The sequence below is a fragment of the Centrocercus urophasianus genome, unplaced genomic scaffold (assembly GCF_019232065.1).
Source record: "Centrocercus urophasianus isolate 14NV4802_14NV808 unplaced genomic scaffold, USGS_Curo_1.0 seq_34, whole genome shotgun sequence".
NCBI lineage: Eukaryota > Metazoa > Chordata > Aves > Galliformes > Phasianidae > Centrocercus > Centrocercus urophasianus.
In genome coordinates this window covers 6,153,116-6,159,806 of record NW_024884911.1, presented here as the reverse complement: position 1 = coordinate 6,159,806, position 6,691 = coordinate 6,153,116, and positions in this window count along the sequence as shown.

Here is a 6,691-nt window from a genome sequence, read left to right as displayed (position 1 = left end):
GATCGATCCTGCTGGGATTGAACCCGCTGGGATCGATCCTGCTGGGAGCAGGGGGGGCTGGCTTGGTGCGTGCGTGGTGCAGAAGGGACACCAAGTATAGGGTAACGTGGGGATAGGGCATGCATAGGGGTACAAAATAGGGACTGTGCAAAATAGAGATGGATCTTACACTGTAGGATCCTGCACGGTGTAATTTTGGGGGCTGTGATGGCAGCGGGGGGAGCTGATGGTTCCCATGGCTGGAACCCCCTGGGGAGCGCTGGTGAGGCAGATGCGGGGGCTGAACCCAAGCAGTGCCTTCTGCCCAGTGAGGAAGGTCTGTAATTCATGGCAGCTGAACCCGGGCAGCTGTGGCCAATGGTTCCCAGGGCCTGGGTTTGTCACTGGGGACAGCACCAAATCCATCCCCTGCTCCTGCCCTGATCCGCAGCACTGCTCTCCTCCCGCCTGGCTGGCCGAGTCACTGCCAACAGCTGCAATGCCCAAGCTGCAATAAAATGCCACAAAATCAGCAAGGAAGGGCTTCTCCCACTGCTTTGGGACGGGGGCCCATGTGCTGCCAGAGGAAGCCAGGGCGATATCTCCCCTCAGCTGCTATCTTTGTCTCTTGCACTCACAGTTTCCCCTGCGCGGAGCAGCTGGCTCTGTGCGATAGGGTTGGGGTGGACAAGAGGGAAAAAAATCCCATTTCCCAAACCTGGGGGCTTTGGTGGATGTGCTCCCCTCAGTTGAGGGGGCTGCATGGCCTCGGGGCTCTCTTGGAGCATCCCTTGGTCCCACTCCTGCTCCTGGGGTCTCCCGTTGAGGAGCGCTGCTCCGTGATTCATCCCTTGCTGTGGGATCCTGAACCCGTTTCTACAACAGATGTTCCTGTTTGTTTGTGGGTTTGCTTTGCTCTGTGTTTGCTCCTCACGGCTGCCAGGAGGATGTTTATTGCGGAAGATGGGATGGATGAGACCTCACCGCTGCAGCCAAAACTCCGGGTGCTTTTACAGAGCTTTTCTCCATGGCAGCAAAATGGAATACGCTGGGAACAGAGCCCAGGCCTGGGGTTGGGCACTGGGTTTGGCACTGGATTTGGGCAGCCTGGGCTGTTCTTGGTGCGAGGGGAGGTGACAGCGTGGGGACATCCAGGGAGCAGTGTGTGCCACATGGGGCAGCCCCACCACACCACGTCCTGCAGGAAGCACTGGGAACAGCACTGCTTTGTCACTGCTGCGCCTGGGATTGCACAAAGCAACACGGTTCCCCTCTGGACTTTCGTCACTGGGTAATCACAGCCGTGCTTTTCCCTGACTGCAGCCTGGGGCAGGATAGCAGGGACCACAGTGATGCTTTTCCCATATTTTTGGGGGGTGCTCAGGAAGCAGGGCTGTGGGAGAGCTGTTTGCCATCGGCAGCAGGCGGGGATAGACCTGCCAAGCTGAGTGGGGGCAATGGGCTCCTCTGCACCAGGGGTGACCCCAGAGCCTCCCATCACTTCCAGCCTCTGGATCTGCCTGGCATCAGAGCCTCCAGTCGGGACGTGCCTTGCAGGTGAGAGCTGAGCACCTGAACGCTGCAGCAATTGGTGCTTTCCAATGATGCTAAGCAAGGATTGGCCTCCTCCGACCCACGGCCTCATTTGTCAGCAATAAACCTGGGGGTTCGAGTCTGCAGCACAGGGTGGGTGAGAGAAATTTTGTGCCTCCTCCAGGGCAGGGCTGGGCAACAGCAGCATAGCTGGGTATGGAGCAGCTGGGGGGGCCCGTTGTGGGACACTGAGTCATGAGAGGCCCTCACTGTGGAAATCGGAGCCAGGTGCAAACCTGATACCTTAAGTAGGGACTTTTATTTGAAATTCCTTTCCTTCACGGATTTTGGCTTTTTGCACAATCTGGGAGCCCCACAGCTTTGCAAACGGGGGGATCTTTTGTAAGAGGAGGCAGGGGGAAGTTTTGCAAGCCCAGAAAACCTGCACGTCTTTTGAAAACAAGCCTGACCTTGGGGCACAGCCACTGCTCCTCTGGCTGCTGCCTTCCCCTTTCTGCCCGGAAAGCTGCAGCTGCAGTCTTGCAGGAAGGGTCACCAGTGCCACGAGCTGCATGGGGACACACAATAGGGCACGGTTCCTCATCCCCTATGGCCACAGCTCTCAGAGCCACCCAAACCCATGCAGATATCTCCAGAGCAGCGTCTGGATCGTATTTGGACATGTCCCACTGCTGGGCTGTGCTGCATTGCATCCGGCCCTGCTCTCCTCCTGTGGCCTGCATGGTCTCAGTTACCTAATAGGAAGGGGTGGGTGTGGGTGTGGGTGTGATAACTGTACGCAGATAATTTCACTTCAGGGTAAGTCAATAAATTACTAAAGAGCCTTTGATTGTGCTCTGGGTGATGCATGTTGATTCAAAAACCTAAGACATTTAGCCTCAATTATGTCTATTTGTATGTCTTTCCTGCCTCCCTTCTGCAGGGCGCAGGGGAAATAACCCTGCCTGTCTGCGTTCCCACACCTCTCCCACCTCGGCTCTGCTCCAGCTTTCACTCCTGTGCTGATAACGAGCGGCAGAGAATCAGTTCTTGGCCTGGCTCTGTGTTGCACCGGGAGCAAATGATGCGTTGTGGTGCTGGGATGGGGCTCTGCAAACCCAGCTCTGTGCTGCAGAGCGTATTTCCCATGGCACGCATGGGGAAGAGCCAAAGGGGTGAAGGCAAAGGCAGCACTGGGGCTGAAGCACGGCCCAGCTGTGAGCCCCCAGCCCTGGGGTTGCTGTGCTTCTCCAGGGCATCACAGCTTTCCCCACACCAGGAATGCAAAAATCCAGTTGTGGAGTGGGAGCCTGTGCTCAAAGCCCTTCTGCATGAGCTGAGGGCAGCCCGGTGCTGCTCGTGGGTAAGAGCGCATAAGACACAGACATTGCTCTGCAAACCAGAGGGCAATTATTGCTGTTTCTGGACTGACTACGTACATGTTGTTGCATGCAAATCTGACAGTGGCTTTTCAAGTGCGAGTCTCCCATTGAAGCAAAGAGTCCCCAGACTGGGGCACGTATTGCATGGAATTACACTTGCTGCAACACTTCCCCAGAAGCTGCACCCAGCTTTTCCTTCCCCCGTGCCCTGTGCCTGCAGAGGTGCACTCAGCACTTTGTTTCTCTGCTCTCTGCTTTGCTCTATTTTTAACTTGCACAAAGGAAACATGCATTACCCTGCGGTGAGCGCTCACCCTCAGCAGACACTTCTGCTCAGCAGAGCTGCCACATGACTCAGCCCAGGGAGACGACTGCTCGGGGCTGAGCAGCAGCAGAGGTCCTTACCTGATGGGTGAGATGGCATTGGAGGGAGGAATGGGGCCGCAGGGGCTGCAGAGGGTGCCGTGCCATCCAGGAGAGGTGAATCCACGCACCAAAGCACTTTGCTGCCTGCTGCTTTGCTTTTATATTGAGGGGGCAAAACGCAATTGGTGAAGTGCTCCCAACATCCCACCAGGCTCCTGGCAGGAGGTGTTGGCCCCAACAGGGCGAGGGTGCTCTGGGATGGGCTCTGCTGCTGCTCAGAGCTGCTGGGAGCTCAGCCCTGAACACAGCTGTGTTCTGCATTGATGCACTCTTGGGGCAAACAGAACCTGTGATGGGACATCAGTGTGAGACAGCAGCTGTGCAGAGTGGCTCAGCTCACTGCCAGGATGGAGCTGGCTGCATGGGGTGGAGCTGGCTGCATGCCTGCAGGACAGGGCCATGCACTGCAGGTGACAGCAGCAGCATGTGCATGTTGCATGCCACAAGCCACTGAGTCACCAGCCGGGTCTCCTTCTGCCCCACGGGCAAGTTGGCTGGGTCACTCCCAGTTCCTAATTGTTGTGATCTGAGATTCATAAATCTCACCAGAAAGAGGAAGTCTGGGAAGCAGAAAGCTCCCACAAGTGAAGCCGGCTGAGCACAACCAGACACCGACTGCACCACGTGCTGGGACTGCTTCCATGGAGGAGACAGAAAGTGCTGTGCTCTGTGCTGGCACTGCTGGGTGCCCTGACAGTGGTGTTTCACTGAGGTACCCCTGGGACTCCCTGCTGCCAGCTCCCAGCGAGGCTGAGCAGAGCTGCCACAGAGGAGAAGCGATGGATGGAAAAAAGCAACCCCTGCCCAAAAAGTCACACCACACCCATGCATCTGAAAGGGCTTCAGTGAGTGTCAGCTATTTTTGTCGTTGCCTCTGCCCTTCCTGGCCTGGGCTGGGACCAGAAGCACTAATGCCATGAAGGAGGGGATGAGGCAGCTCACATCCTGGGTAGAATGGAGGAGAAGTACCCAGGGACCTTGATAGTAGCCACGTGGAGGTGCTTGCCCACATTATGACCACCGGACCGTGATGCTCTGTGCTTTCACAGGCTGGATGTGGCCTGGGGGTTCTGCTGATGCTCCCGGGGTGTTGCAGTGGGCTGTGAGATCTGCAGAGATAGGCAGAGCACAGAAACATTGCCATCTGCTGTCACACCCGGGTGCACAGCACGGCCGGACCCTGCGCTGTTGCAAAACTATGGGACACTGGTGGCCGTCCTTGCTGGGCTCAGCAGAGCAGGAGTGTGGCAGGAGGATGAACATAGTGCACCTCTGAGTCTTGCAGATCTTGCAGACAGTGTTCTGCCTGTGGTACTGCACAAACTCCTACTGCCCACTGCCTGGAGATGGACATCACCCTGCTCAGCCCCAAAGAGTTGAGGAACTTTTGCTTTGGGGCAGCGTCCAGCACAGCAGCCATGTGCAGACAGAGAGGGCGAGTCTGAGTAATTACAGCCTCTCATGCAATAGCTGCAAAGGATTTGGGAAAATGTGCACTTGGTTGCAAAAAAAGGTTTTGATTCTCCTTTTGTCTTTTCTCCCCCTGAACTCTCCCCCGTGCCCTCCAGCCATGGACCTTTGGGATTTGTGCCTTGGACCGAGTTTGCTCTGTTTTAAGTTCCCTGGGAATCTGGCACCGGTGTTACCCAGAGGAAGGATGCAGCTTCCTGAGCACCAGATTTGGCACAGGGGCAGAGACCTGGGAGCCCCCCCTGTGCTCTGGCCTTGACTTGCTGCGCCTGCTGAGAGCAGTCAGCCTGCAGGAACCAAGCTGCAGCCCTCAGTGAGGCCATCCAGCAAGTCCTCATGGCCTGGCCTGCAAATTTGTCCTTCGGCACTGGGTGGGCACCCACTGTCCCACCCTCCTCCCATCCTCACACCCTGGATCAAAGACTTGGAGACAAGTCCATGTGGCTTCTTTCCCTGGCTTGGCCCCCCTCCAGCCTCCTCCCTCCCAGACAGGGGATGCTGCTTCTCCCCCCTCACCCTTCCCCACACACCCCCATCTCCCCCCTCTGTTTTCCTCCCCGGGGCCATAGGCAGGTGCACACACCTCTGCTTTCCCACCGCCCTGCGCTGCTCAGGGCTGGGCTGCTGCCAGAGAGGGATGCGCTGCCTCTCTCCTGGCCTGGCCATCACCTGAGGGCACGGAAAGGGGAGGTGGGCGTGCTGCATTTATGGATCAGAATGGGGCTGCATGGCCAGTGCTGGGCAGTGCAAAGCCCTGGGATCACGCTCCCATGTGGTCCCTTCGCAGAGGGACCCAAGCCCTGCACTGATCTGGGCACCCTGGGATAGGGATCTCTGCAAAGTGGCACCCCAGCTCCGGGCTTCTTGCCCAACACAGCAGGACAGGAGGGCATGGTGGTGCTGCTCCTGCTGGCTTTGCCTTTCTCCACACTCGTGGCTCTGCAGCTCATGGTGCTGGTGCAGCAGGGATGGAACTGCAGCTCTGAGCTCTCCTGTTCAGGTGCTGCATCCACAGGGCATAGGCAAAGCCCAGCACTTCCCAGTCCCTCCTCCTGCAAAGAGCCCTTCCTCCACTCAGCCACGACCTGGCAGCAAAGGCAGTGTTTCACTCCTATGTCAACATTTGGAATTAAAAAGGGAGAAAATAGTCATTTCTGTCAAACCCTGGGAATGTGGATGTCCCACAAACAAACAGAAGCTCTGTTTCTGCACTGAAAGACCGTTTTAAATCTGGTCGGCAGCCAAAAAGTGATAAAAATGATTGCTGTTCCGGCACTAGAGAAGAGTTCTGTTGGAAATGTCACCCCCCCACGCACCCTCCCCCCAAATCTCACTGTTATGAAAACACCATTTTTTATCAGGAGGCCGGCAGGCAGATGTTTGGCCCAGACCCCACCGGAGCCAGATGCACCCAAACCACCACCATTCCCAGCCCCCTCTGTGTCACCATCTGATGGACAGCTGTCAGTCACCACTCATAGGGGCTGAGACACAACTGCTCCCCGTGTGTCACCTCCCAGGTGCCATGGGGATCCTGTGGCTCGTGGGCTTTTCTATGGGCATTCACCCATGCAGGGGTCTCCCCGCCATCTTGCAGCAAAGTGGCGAGTGCCCTTGATGGGGCATTGAGGGGTGGCTGCAGTGGCTGTGGTGGGGGATCAGGAGACAGATGGCTGAGCTGGGGGATCAGGACAGAAGTGTCACAGCTCTGCTGGGCCCAGCCATGCTGGGCTGCTGTGTGATAGCTGCCTCCAGAGAGTGTGGAAGGGAGGATGCTCTCCTGCACGCATGGTGCTTTAAGGAGGGCACAGGGAAGGGAGGGTGTTGTGTCACTATGAGCCAGGCTTGTTGGGGCTCGTCTCCTGTTTATTTATGAACGGTGGCAGGTTTCCAGCAAGTTG